The sequence below is a fragment of the Chiloscyllium punctatum genome, chromosome 17 (genome assembly GCF_047496795.1).
Source record: "Chiloscyllium punctatum isolate Juve2018m chromosome 17, sChiPun1.3, whole genome shotgun sequence".
Taxonomy (NCBI): Eukaryota; Metazoa; Chordata; class Chondrichthyes; order Orectolobiformes; family Hemiscylliidae; genus Chiloscyllium; species Chiloscyllium punctatum.
The window spans coordinates 89833764-89848847 of NC_092755.1; positions in this window are offsets into that span (position 1 = coordinate 89833764).

Consider the following 15084-nt stretch of genomic DNA (forward strand, 5'->3'; position numbering starts at 1 on the left):
AGTGCAGGTTCATAGCTCCTTGAAAGTGGAGTCGCAGGTAGATAGGATCGTGAAGCAGGCATTTGGTATGCTTTCCTTTATTGGTCAGAGTATTGAGTACAGGAGTTGGGAGGTCATGTTGTGGCTGTGCAGGACATTGGTTAGACCACTGTTGGAATATTGTGTGCAATTCTGGTCTCCTTCCTATCGGAAAGTTGTCGTGAAACTTGAAAGGGTTCAGAAAAGATTTACAAGGATGTTGCCAGGATTGGAGGATTTGAGCTATAGGGACAGGCTGAACAGGCTGGGCTGTTATCCCTGGAGCATCGGAGGCTGAGGGGTGACATTATAGAGGTTTATAAAATTATGAGGGGCATAGATAGGGTAAATAGACAACGTCTTTTCCCTGGGGTGGGGGAGTCCAGACCTAGAGGGCATAGGTTTAGGGTAAGAGGGGAAAAATATAAAAGAGACCTAAGGGGCAACTTTTTCACACAGAGGGTGGTATGGGTATGGAATGAGCTGCCAGAGGAAGTGGTGGAGACTGGTACAATTGCAACATTTAAAAGGCATCTGGATGGGTTTATGAATGGGAAGGGTTTAGAGGGATATGGGCCAGGTGCTGGCAGGTGGGACTAGATTGGGTCGGGATATCTGGTTGGCATGGATGGGTTGGACCGAAGGGTCTGTTTCCATGCTGTGTATCTCTATGACTCTATGACTCTTTTACAAACCTCTCCAAGGCTTGCCTCTTCCCAACTTGAATTACCTCCACAACTATGACCCTCCAAGATCTCAGTGCTCCTCTAATTCTGGCACCATGAGTAACTTTGACTTTAATTGCTTTTCCATTGTGGGCTGGGCCTCGGCTCCCAAGGTCTGGAACTTTCTCTTTCAAACTCTCCAATCCCTCTACCATTCTTTCTCCTTTAGAGTTCTCTTTAGCACTGTGCCTCTTTGCCCAAGTATTTGTTCATTTGCCATAATAACCCCTTGTGCGATTTGGTTTCATGCTCAGTCTTTATGGTATTTGGAAGCAGAAAGAGGATAATTCTGGAAGCTTAGATGCACTGGGGCCATTATGGGCAAGGTGTAGAATACTAGGCAAATGCTGTCCGTCATTTACTCTGATCCAGCCATTATCTCCCTCCTTTCCAGGTTATGAGCTTTGAGAACAAAAGTATTGAAAACCGGCAGATTTATTCATTTGATTAGAGACTTTTTGCCACAATGGGTACCGTGCCTGCTCCTGAACCAGAAGTTCCAGGTTAGAGTCCCACTCTAGGACATGATGACCCCTGAAGGTTGGTTCATAAGGGAGCCAGACAGGTTGAGTGTAAATCCTTCCAGTCCACCTGTGGCAAACAGTAAGAGTGGGAGAGAGTCTTAGGCAGCTAGAGCCTCTTGTGAGAGATTGGCAGGCTACTCCAGGAAACACTAGCTCTGGATGGAGGCACAAAAAGTAGAAATTACTAAAGAAACTCAGCATCTGTGGAGAGAAACCAGAGTTAACATCTCAAGTCCAGTGACTCTTCATCAGAACTGAAGTCTCAGTGCAGGTTCGAAGACCAGCAGCCCACCTTGGGGGACCCTGCAGCCTCTAGGATTCAACACCAAGTTCAGTAACTTTGCAGCCTGATTCTGACCGTCTGTGTCTTTTACCCTCCCCACGTCTTGGTCCTCTCATTATACCTTTTCTCTTTATTTATTCGCGGGATGATGGTGTCGCTGGCTCAGCAGCATTTACTGCCCATCCCTAATTGGCTTCTTTTCCATCTGCTACAATCAATAATCCCTTTGTGTCCCTACCCCTTTTACAGCTCTCTCTCTCTCTCTCTCTCTCTCTCTCTCTCTCTCTCTCCCCCCGTCTCTCTTTCTCTGGGCCCTGTCTCCACCTATCCGCTCACCTCTCACACCACCACCCCAACCTCGTCTTTATCTTGAAATACCACCTTTTCCTCATCACTATCTGTCATCGGACCCAAAACATTAACTCTGCCTTCTCTCCATAGATGCTGCCAGACCTACTGAGTTTCTCCACAATTTCTGTTTCTGTTTCCAATCTCCAGCATCTGGAGTTCTTTGTTCCATTTCTGGATACAGGTATACAGAGTCATAGAGTCATTGTCATTGAGATGTACAGCATGGAATCAGACCCTTCGGAACAACTTGTCCATGTTGACCAGATCTCCTATAGTAATCTAATACCTTTTGCCAGCACTTGGCCCATATCCCTCTAACCCCTTGCGAATCATATACCCATCCAGATGCCTTTTAAATACTGTAAGTATACCAGCCTCCACCACTTCCTCTAGCAGTTCATTCCATACATCCACCACTCTCTGTGTGAAAAGGTTGACCCTTAGGTCCCTTTTAAATCTTACCCCTCTTACGCTAAACCTATCCCCTCTAGTTCTGGACATCCCCAACCCAGGGGAAAGACCTTGTCTATTTAGCCTATCCATGTTCCTCATAATTTTATCAACCTCCATAAGGTCACCCCTCAGCCTCCGACACTCCAGAGAAAATAGCCCCAGCCTATTCAGCCTCTCCCGATAGCTCAGATCCTCCAACCCTGGCAACATCCTTGTAAATCTTTTCTGAACCTTTTCAAGTTTCACAACAACATTTCTATAGAAGGGAGACCAGAATTGAACACAATAACCAATGTCCTGTACAGCTGCAACGTGACCTCCCAACTCCTATACTCAATGCTCTGATCAATAAAGGAAAGCATACCAAACGCCTTCTTCACTATCCTATCTACCAGCGACTCCACTTTCAAGGAGCTATGAACCTGCACTGCAAGGTCTCTGTTCAGCAACACTCCCTAGGACCTTACCATTAAATGGATAAGCTCCTTGAGTCTCATGCATTTGTAAGTGTGAGAAGAAATCAAGAAGAAGAAGAATTAGATACATATAGCTCTGTATATGCAAGGATGGGACTAGACAATGGTTTCTGTTGTGTCAGACATTTAGGAACTGAAAGGGTTTGCTGACATCATGCGACAAGTCATGGTTTGGAGATGCTGGTATTGGACTGGGGTGTACAAAGTTAAAAATCACACAACACCAGGTTATAGACCTGATGAAGGAGCAGCGCTCCAAAAGCTAGTGCTTCTAAGTAAACCTGTTGGACTATAACCTGGTGTTGTGTGATTTTTGACATCATGCGACGAGGATATAAAAGCCAGGAAGGAGCTAGCCTTATGTTGGAGTTTTCTGCACTTGTTACCAATACTGTATGACATTTTAGTCATTGTAATGTGAACTTCCTCTAAAGCTGAGTCTAATGCCTCACAACAGACCATCATGTATCTCAGGTGTAATATCACTAGCTGTTAAATAATATGTTATAAATTTATTTACTATTTATGAAGAAGAATCCTGTCATCTGCCTAAGACATTGAGTGGGTACCCTTTCTCATGTGGTATCCATAACCTAGACTAATACTAGCAAAAAGGAGCCTGGCTGGACACTTACCCAGATGCTTGACAATATATGCGTGCTTCCAGCAGTTATAGAGTCACGACGAGGGGTCATAGATATCAAAATAAAACGGATGAGATCTAGAGTGGTGGAGAACAATGGCAACATGTTCCCATGTAGATAGCTGTGAGGCTCTGGAATTCATTGCTAGGTCTCAAGGCTGAGGTGGGTTATATGTCAACACCCAAAAGCAAATGGAACTTGGGAAGGGGTGGACGTTAGCTAGACATCTGGTTTGCAATGCTGAGTGATGTCAATGCTGTGGGTTCGATTCCCACACCAGCTGTGGTTACCATGAAGGACTCTCTTTCACAAACTCTCCCCTTGCCTGTGGCACAGTGACCCTCAGATTAAACCATCACCAGTTATGTCTCTCTAAAGAAAGAGTAACCCTGTGGTCTGGTAGTACAATGGAGCCTTTAATTGCTAATATCAAATGGGAGATGTGGGTGAAGGAAAAAGGAGTCTAAAGGTTATGAAAACAGGATGTACAATTGCATTGGAGCTGAGCAGTCAGTGCCTGGGTTGTTACTTTTAGATATTTTATTCTTTATTCTCCCAGAGGCACTCTCTTTTATCCCACGAACCCCCTCCCCCCCTCCCCCCCCTCCCTCCCTCCAGCCCCTGAAACTCTGCACCCTTGCCACTATCATCGCTCACCACATCCCCACCCCCACCAATCCCAGCTCCATTTAAAACAATTCCATCATTTTAGAAAAGGAAACTTTTAAACTTTTATTTGAAAGAAAGAAAAGCAAATTAGAAGATTATTTGGTAGGAAAGCCATGAGTTAATCCTGATTTGTTCACACACACATTAATTTATGGGCTATATTCCGACTTGAACAGTGACTCTGCTGAAGCAGTGATAAAGGAAACAGATGGAAGCCCAGATTCAGATGGTGCAAGTGTACAAGCTTCATGGGAAGACAGGAGGGAAATAAAATGAATAGCTTGCGTGGGTCCCTAATGAAGTTCTAAAGCAACAGGCCAATCTGGTGTGACTGTGTGGTCTTTTCTCAGTCCCAGTTCATATTCTTAATCATACAATTAAACCAGTCAAAATCCAAATTTGTTTGATTTTCTTTAATGGCTCATGTACAGTTCACTGTAACATATTGAGAGCTAGCCATTCTGTAAAGAACAATACTGAATTCAGTGCAATTTGCCTTTCAGTAACTTCAACAATGGGGCAAGGTGATAAAATAATTCTCTGTTTATTTCAACGAGGTGCCAGGATTTCATAGTGGATTAAAATTGTGGAACTTTGTTAATTATCAGCTATCACAATAGATTAAATTGCTGTTGCATTGATATTATTTGTCGCCATGTGAAGGTGAGGACTGCAGATGCTGGAGATCAGAGTTGAGAGCATGGTGCTGAAAAAGCACAGCAGGTCTGGCAGCATCTGAAGAGCAGGAGAGTCGATGTTTCAGGCAAAAGCCTTTCATCATTACTTTAACCATGCAGAGGAAATGAAACAGATCATGTTATTGTTTGTAAAGAGGAAGTTCAGGTTAATGATCCGATTGAGAACCCCTCATTAAAATGTATAACAGGTTATGGTTGTGAACCACAATAATAGATGCACAGTAAAGTTTGGAAACGCACAGCTACAATGTCAGGGACATGAGTGAGAAATGGAATTAATGTTGCAGGTCGATGACTTTATATCAGAATCCTTTGAGTATTTCCCATACCTTCTGGTTTTAGTTTGGACTTCCAGAATCTGCAGGACTTTATTTCTAAATAATCTACAAAGAAAGAAAGATATTTATTTACCAAGTGCCTTCATGATGGCAAAACATCCCAGAGCACTGAAAGGCTAATATTTGAATTGTAGCCAATGGTACACTGCAGAATTTACAAATAGCACACTCCCACAAACAGTGATGTGCTAACGATTAGGTGATCTCATTTAATGATATGGATTGAAGAATAAATATTGATTAGGATCCACTGGATGTTGAGGTGCAGTGGTAGTGATCCTACCTCTGGACAGAAGATGTCATTCAAATCATACCCCTCCCAGGATATATCATAACATGTTGATTTAAATTGGAACCACATACGATTTGCTCCCTGCTATTCCTGGAGTCATCAGAAAAGTATGCAGAATTCAACAACTTACACGTCTTTCCAATCCAGATTTACAGAAAGAATGGATCTGCATGTCTGCATTGGATAAAAGTTGTGATTTATTGCAAATAAAAAGTCCAATTACAGGTAAACAAATATGAACCATCAGACTATTACTACCAGTGAAAGCTCTAACCCCTTCATGAACTCTCTATAGACACACATACAGGTCATTCGATTATAACGCTTTTGTTGTAACACAATTGATGAATTAGGAACACTGTTTCTAAAGTGCAAACTTTTGAAACATGTGTTGGGTTTAACTCGATTACAGAGCCAACACTTTAAGCGCTGTTTCTAAAGCGCGATGTTTCTATAACATGAGGTTGTATAAGACCAGTACCATCACACATTATTGAAGAACTGACTGTACAGATATACACCGGGAGCAAACCTCATGAGTATTATGGATGGAGGGAAAGCTAGAAAAGATGTTCAGTAATCACTGAATTCATAGAATCCCCACAGTGTGGAAACAGGCCATTTGGCCCAACAAGTCCACACTGACCCTCCAAAGAGTATTCCCCCCAGGCCCATTCCCCTACCCTATTACTTTACATTTCCCCTGGCTAATGCACCTAATCTACACACCCCTGGACATTATGGGCAATTTAGCATGGCCAATTCATCTAACCTGCACATCTTGGGACTGTGGGAGAAAATCAGAGCACCCTGAGGAAACCCACAAAGACACGGGGCGAATATACAAACTCCACACAGACAGTCGTCCAAGGCAGGAATCGAACATTGGTCCCTGGTGCTGTGAGGCAGTACTGCTAACTGCTGAACCACCTCTGTTCACAGGATCTGCTGAGATCGTGTTTGTATTAATCAGAACACAACTCCTCTGTTTTGATTTCACTGGCATGCAGGAGACACAGGGTGGCTGGTTCATTCTTAAAAAAAAGTCTGACTTATCAGTGAACAGTCACAGTTTACAATAACTGACAAAGGAAGAACAAACTGCTTTTCTTCAGGCTTAAAGTGGGTTTTACTGCAGAGAAACTGAGAGAGCTCCTGAGCTGATGGAGGTCTGAAGGCTTCTCGTTATCTTGCTCACAGCCCTGAGATGTTCAGGTACCTGAGAGTCAGTTACATAGATGCCATCAGGATAAAGCTTTCATCACCAATAATTAGTCACTAGCCCTGTTGCTGACTGAATCTTCATTTGTACCCTAGGATTCAGCTCATCTGCTAGGTGAAAGTGAGGACTGCAGATGCCTGAATGTCAGAGTCAAAAAGTGTGATGCTGGAAAAGCACAGAAGGTCAGGCAACACTGAGATCCTTGAGGAGGGCGAAGGAGAACCTCTTCAATGCAGGCATCTGCACCTTCTCCTACTCCTTCTTCAACCAGCAGCTGTGTAAACACTGCTTACAATGAGTGTCAGGTCATTGCTTTAAAATGACCCTCCAGGAATCCTTGGATTTTCAAACAGTTCTTTTCTCATTTTTGTTCACAATCATAAAAATAGAAAAATAAACAGACACAGTCTTTATAATGTAATTGGAGAAGGTTTGAGTGGAAACACTGGCAAACACTATTGGGCCAAACGACTGTTTTAAGGCTTATAAAATTCCATATAATTAATGCTCTGACCCACAGGAATGTAAATAATGTCAACAATTCACACCATTTGATTGACAGGACAGCTCCATAAGTCAATCACTGGGTTCAACAGGAGGTTTTTGATATTTGACTTGAAAATGGATTAGGTCAACATCTATCCCAACAAGAGCTACTACCAAGTCTGAGGTAGCAAAAGGGAGGGGAGTGATCTGCATTGCACTGTTTCTACAGACCCAAACCCTGAAAAGTATCATGAGGTTCATGAGAGATTTAAGTGAGTGGTCAAAGGGAGGACAGTCTGAAAGTCTTCATATTTTGAGTTTGTGCAGCACCTCACAATTTAATGCATCTTACTACTTCACGTACCATTTGCCAGCATGCTATTGAGATTGTTATAGTTGTCACAGTTAATGAGGTTACAACATTGATTGCAAGTTTGACTCAATTAAGGCCAGTTGGCCATTTCATTGTATTAAATTGCATTATTAAGTATGAAACATTTAGAATTTTGCCATTTGAATGGCCAGCTGGCCAGGAACAGAATTCTTTTCATTCTTTTGTAGGTTGTGGATGTCACTGGCTGGGCCATCATCTATTGTATGTGAGTTTAGAGAAGATTTGTAGCTCAGGTTGAGGTACTAAGATATTAGTGAGAGGGAGTCATGTTGTTTTGTGGTTATGTATCCTGGTGGGTAGTTTTCTGTCTTTTTGTCCAATGTAGTGTTTGTTACAGCCCTTACAAGGTATTTTGTAAATGACATTAGTTTTGCTTGTTGTCTGTACAGGGTCTTTCAAATTTATTAGTTGCTGTTTTAGTGTATTAATGGGTTTGTGGGCTACCATGAAGCCAAGGGGTCTGAGTAGTCTGGCAGTCACTTCCAAGATGTCTTTGATGTAGGGGAGAGTGACTAGGGTTTCTGGACGTGTTGTGTCTGCTTGTTTGGGTTTGTTACTGAGAAATCTGTGGACTGTGTTCATTGGGTACCTGTTCTTTTTGACCCCCTCTCACTAATATCCTCACATACAGATGAGGAAGGATACCACTTTGACTGGGACAACACATCCATCCTAGGACAAGCCAAACAGAGACACACACAAGAATTCCTAGAAGCATGGCATTTCAACCAGAACTCTATCAACAAACACATTGACTTGGACCCGATTTACCACCCCCTATCGGGAAGCTAACTGACTTTAGAAGGACACACAAGAAACACAATGGATGACACAGATTTGAGGGGAGATAACAGGGCACGCAGTATAACTGCTAACAGGAGGCTGGAAGAACACAACAAGCCAGGCAGCATTAGGAGGAGGAGAAGAAGGCAATGTTTCAAGTACAACCCAAACATTGACTTCTCCACCTCCTGATGCTGACTGTCATACTGTGTTCTTCCAGCCTCCTGCCTGTCTAGCAGAGAGAGTAAGGCAGGTGGTGACAGTGCATGGGACTCTGAGATATGAAGCCTGAATAAAGTCTCTGATTAAAATCCTTGTTTTAAGTTCTAATAGTGTTTATCCTAGCTAATAGTGTATTTAATAGTATTACTGTCCTCTGTATAATTGATTGTGTTAATTTCCTTGTTGCATTTACCTTTATTTCTTGTACCTTTTGTATTGTAAATAAACAAAGAGATCCTTTTGCCCCTGAAACACCTGCCCACTGCCTTTTTCTTTTCATATTCCTAAATAAGTCCAGTGTCTAGAACCAGGGATCGGGGTGGGGGTGGATTCAAACCACTTAAAACCAGCAAATTACTGATTGCAAACCAGAACTCTCCACCATGTAGCTGATGTCCTTACTGTTCCAGTTGGTGGATGGCACAGGTTTGGAATCTGCTGTTGAAGTGTTGGCTTTCATACCCTTAGGGTCATAGAGTCTGAGAGTCATACAGTGTGGGTACAGGCTCGTCAGTCCAACCCGTCCATGCCAACCATAATCCCAAACTAAACTATTCCCACCTGCCTGCTCTTAGCCCATATCCCTCCCAATATTTCTTATTCACCTACTTATCTAAATGTCTTTTAAACATTGTAACTGTACCCGCGTCCATCACTTGCTCTGGAAGTTCATTCTACACATGAACCACTCTTTGTGTAAAAGAATTGCCCCTGTGCCTTGTTAAATTTTTTCTCCTCTCACCTTAAAAACATGCCCCTAGTTTTGAAATCCCCTACCCTAGGTAAAATACGCCTGCCATTCATCTTACATGAGGGACAAAAACACTGCAGCTGCTGCAATCCCAAGTAGACAGGCAGGATACTGTTGGAACATAGCAAGCCAGGCAGCATCAGGAGATGCAGAAATCAACGTTTCAAGTATAAGCCTTCTTCAGGACCCTACACCCGAAACATCGACTTCTCCACCTCTGATGCTTCCTGGCTTACTGTGTTCTTCCATCCTCTTGCCTGTCTCATTCATCTTACCCCTCATGATTTTATAAACTTCTATAATGTCACCCCTCAACCTCCTACTCTCTAGTGGAAAAAGTCCCAGCCTATCTAGCCTCTTCCCATAACTCAAACCCTTCATTCCCAGCAACATCCTGGTAAATCTCTTCTGAACCCTCTCCAGCTTAATAATATCCTTCTAATAACAGGGCAACCTGAACTGGACGCAGTATTCCAGAAGAGGCCTCACCAGCATCCTGTACAACTTCAACATGACATCCCAACTCCTATACTCAAAGGTCTGAGCAATGAAGGCAAGTGTGCTGTGAGATATTGTTATGAGATATTGTGTTATATGTTATCTTTATTAACTCATTCACCAACTCGCTATATTTTACTGCATTTTCACACCTTATCATCTCTTGCTGCAAGCAGTGTTTACCTCGGTAAAAGGTTTAAAATCACACAACACCAGGTTACAGCCCAACAGGTTTATTTGGAAGCACTAGCTTTTGCAGCGCTGCTCCTTCACCTTCCAAATAAACCTGTGTTGTGTAATTTTTAACTTTGCCCACCTCAGTCCAACAGTGGCACCTTCAAGTCATAGTGACTTCTGAGTAAGTGCAGCATACAGAACAATACCATCCCCATCAAGTCTCCACAAAACATTATAATATTAATCAGTCCTTACCAACCATCTCCTGGACCTGAATAGATTAAGTACCTGTTCAATACCTTTGAACTGAGCCATTATCCCTTTAAGAAACTAACTGACAAAATAGCGCTTGCATGAAATTGCATGAATAAATGAAACTCATACCAGTAAATAGTAAACCTCACAGCCCAGAGTGCAGTACTCAGTTTAATATCCTTTAGTCTTTTATTAAGTACAGGTACAATTTCTAACTTATTTAGAGCATATAGACCGAGTAGTTTTACTAACATTTACTAATGTAAACGACAAAAGGACTATCACTTCCCAATTATGTAAGCAGACCGGACAGACATCCCATCAGAAGAAGCAGCCAGCAGTTAGCACATGTTTTAATCCACTTCCTGTCTCCCAGGACAGAAGCCTTTCCAAACTTTGTGTATTAGAGATAAAAAAAAAGTAACACATCATAATGGAGTTTTAACATATGTAAAAACTGTGTCTAAAGGTGCTGTTGTAAGAACTCTATTTCAGGATTGTATTGCTGCCTCGAACTTGCACTGAGATTGTTGAATGGAAGAGGCTATTTCACCACTCAGTGATTTCTGTCGTTATTTGAACATGATCCCACAGTGCTCAATACCTTCTTAACCACCCTACCTACATGCAACACAAACTTCAACGAATTATGTACCTGAACCGCTAGGTCTACCGCTCTACTCTCATCAACCTTCTTGGCTACTTCCTCAAAAAACTTCCCTCACACAAAACTATGCTGAAGATCCCTAATCAGTCCTTGCCTCTACCAACGCATATAAATCCTATCTTTCAGAATCATTTGTAACAACTCACCCACCACCAAAGTCAGACTCACAGGTCTATAGTTTTCAGACTTGTCCTTACATCCCTTTTTAAATAAAGGCGTAACATTAGCTATTCTCCAGCCACCTGTTACCTCATCTGTAGTTATAGATGATACAAGTATTTCTGCAATTTCCTCCCTAACATCCCACAAAGTCCTGGAATACACTAGATTAGGTCTTGGAGACTATTCACACTTATGTTTTCTAAGACTTCCAGCACAGTGGTTAGCACTGCTGCCTCACAGGCGCCAGAGACCCGGGTTCAATTCCCGCCTCAGGCAACTGACTGTGTGGAGTTTGCACGTTCTCCCCGTGTCTGCGTGGGTTTCCTCCGGGTGCTCCGGTTTCCTCCCACAGTCCAAAGCTGTGCAGGTCAGGTGAATTGGCCATGCTAAATTGCCCATAGTGTTAGGTAAGGGGTAAGTGTAGGGGTGTGGGTGGGTTGCGCTTCGGCGGGGCGGTGTGGACTTGTTGGGCCGAAGGGCCTGTTTCCACACTGTAAGTAATCTAATCTAATCTAAAACCTCATCTGTAATGTAAACTGTTTTTAAAACATCAATATTTATTTCCCTGCATTCTCTAGCCTCCATTGCTTTCTCCACAGTAAAAGCTGATGTAACATATTCATTTAATCTATCTCTCATTTCATGAGATTCAACACAAAGACGATCTCTTTGATCTTTAGGAGACCCTGCTCTCTCTCTGGTCACTCTCTTGCTCTTAATGTACTTAGAGTTATAGAGTCTAGAGATATACAGGACAGAAACAGACCCTTTGGTCCAACTTGCCCATGCTGACCAGATATCCTAATCTAATCCAGTTCCATTTGACAGCACTTGACCCATATCTCTTTAATCCCTTCCTATTCATATCCCCATCCAGATGACTTTTAAATGTTGTCATTGTACCAGCCTCTATCACTTCTTCTGACAGCTCATTCTGTGCACGCACCACCCTCTGCGTGAAAGAGTTGCTCCTTTGGTCCCTTTTATATCTTCCCCCTCTCACTCTAAATGTATGCCCTCTAGTTCTGGACTCCCCCACCCCAGGGAAAATACCTTGTCTATTTACCTTATCCATGCCTCTCATGATTTTATAAACCTCTATAAAGTTGCCCCTCAGCCTCCAATGCACCAGGGAAAACAGCCTAGCCTATTCATCCTCTCCCTATAGCTCAAATCCTCCAACCGTGGCAACATCCTTGTAAAACTTTTCTGAACTTTTTCAAGTTTCACAACATCTTTCCAATAGAATCTCTTCGATTATCCTTAACCTTATTTGCCAAGGCTATCACATATTCTTTCTTTGCCTTCCTGGTCCCTTTCTTAAGAGTGCCCCTACACTCTTTATACTGTTCAAGAGGTTGATTTGAACTCAGTTGTTTATCTAATAACTGATCCTTTTTTTATTCTTGACTGGAACCTCATTATCTTTATCCACCTATTGTTCTCTAATCCTACCAGCCTTAGTGTTCACTGTAACAGGAACATAATGACTCTAAACTTTTGTTATCACATTTTTGAAAGCCATGATATTTAATATTTTATGTTTATGCATATTTTTAGAGAAATTCCTTGTATTTTTTCTCCCCTAACCTTCGTCAATCAGCAGGCCATAGCAACTGCTCACTTCCGAGTCTATTGACTGTGGCCCCTTTCAGTCGGAGGTTCCACACTCCCTACACATTGAGACAGGATCTTGAACATTTATTGCATCTGATTTTAGCCAGAGCAATAGCAGAATTTTTTTATTGTAATAAAAAGATAAAGTCACCATAGTCTCATCTTTCCAATAGTGAGTGACAACTGGTGGTGAATTTAACCTGAGGGTCACCACACCTCAGGCGAGAGGTGAGCTTGAGCAGGTAGGACCTTTATGGTGACCTTAGCCAGGGCGGGAATTGACCCTGAACTGCTAATGTCACTCTGCTTTGTAAAGCAGCCGTCCAGCCAACTCAGCACTGTGTCTAAATTGTGCCCACTACATCAAAATGTACTGGCATGTCATCAATTGTAACCTCAATACAGTACAGTAAAGGGGTTAAAGAACTGGAGAAAGGAAAATTAACAAGATAAAATAATAAAAAAAATTCAACATATGAACAGGCCCTTCAGCCCACCAACACTGGACCGACACATGATGCCTTTTGAAAATCTTTTACCTCTATGCTGTCTGTATCACTGTAAACCCTACCTATTCAGATATCTGTCAAGAAGCCTCTTAAACGTTGCTATTGTATCTGCATCCACCAACTCCTCTAACAGCTCATTCCAGGCACTTACATCCTCTGTGTAAAAAAACCTGCCTCTCGCATCTCATTTCAACCTACTCCCTTGTACTTGAGGCCCACACCCCTCTAGTAATTGACATTTCTACCTTGACTATCCAGGCCTCTTATAATTTTGTAAACTACTAATAGGTTGCCTCTCATCCTTTGATGATAGAGTGAAAACAAACAAAGTTTGTCCAATGTCTCCTCACAGCTAATACCCACAGCAATAACCCGGTAAACCATTTCTGTACCCTCCTCAAAGCTTCCACATACTCGGCTCTGTCCTCTGCAACTGGATCCTTAGCACTGACTGCAATCAGTGAAGATAAGTAACTGCACCTCCTCCACAATTACCCTCGACACTGGAGCCACCCCAAGGATGCGTCCTCAGCTCCCTGCTACCTTTCCCTGTACACCCATGTCGCCAAAGCCAGAACAAACACCATCTACAAGTTTGCTGACAACAACACCACTGGTTAGGATGGCTATCAAACAACGATGAGTCAGAATACAGAGAAGAATCAGAGGGTTTGATGACAGGTGCAACAATAACAACCTTTCCCTCAATGTTGGAAAAACAAAAGAACTGATATCGACTTCAGAAAGAAAGGAGGAGAACACAAACCCATCTACATCAACAGAGCAGAGATGGAGAGGGTGGAGAGCATCAAATTCCTAGGAGTGACAGTAACCAACAACTCATCCTGGACTTCCCATGTCAATGCAATGGTCAAAAAGGCACAAAAGCTCCTCTTCTTCCTCAGGCAGCTTAGGAAATTCGGCATGTCCATAAGGACCCTCATCAGCCTTTACAGATGCACCATTGAGAGCACACTATCCAGGTGCATAATGGCCTGGTACAGTAACTGCTCTGCCCAGGACTGTTAAAACTACAGAAGGTGGTGTGCACAGCCCAGGCCATGATGGAAGCTAACCTCTCATCTATGGACTCCATTTATACTTCTCGTTGACACGGAAAGGCTGCCAACATCATTACAGACCCCTCCCACCCGGATAATGATCTCCTACAAGCTCTTCTTGTCAGGCAGGAGATACAGAAGTTTAAACACACGCACCAACAGGTTCAAGAACAGCTTCTTCCCAGCCATTATTAGATTGATGAATGCACTCTCTAACATCAAATAATGTTGATCTTGTTAATGTTGGCCTGTATGCCTCACACTGTTTAAGCACCTGATGATCTGTATGTCCTTGCTGGCTACGATCTGCCTGTACTGCTCACAAAACAAAGCTTTTCACTGTACTTAGGTACACATGACTACAACAAATCAAAATCAAATCAACATTCCAAATGTGGCCAAACCAAAGTTCTATACAGCTGCTACATGACTTGCCAATTGTTTTTACTCTCTGCCCTGACTGATGAAGGTGGCATGCCATATGCCTTCTTGACCATTTGTGCCGCAGGCAGACCTGTATATTCTAACGAGTGATTGACCTATACGCCTAGATCCCTCTGAATGTTGATGCTATTAAGGTTCTGCCATTTACTGTATACTTCCCTCCTGCATTCCCTCTCCCAAAATGCAGCACCTTGCATTTCTCCAGTCTAAATTCTATCTGCCATTTCTCTGCTCTAGTCTCCAACCTATCCATATCCCGCTGTATGCTCTGGCAATCCTACTCGTCATCCGCAAGCTCCCCTTATGTTTCTGTGGCCCCACAAACTTACTTATCAGGCCATCTATACTCTCCTCCAACTCATTTA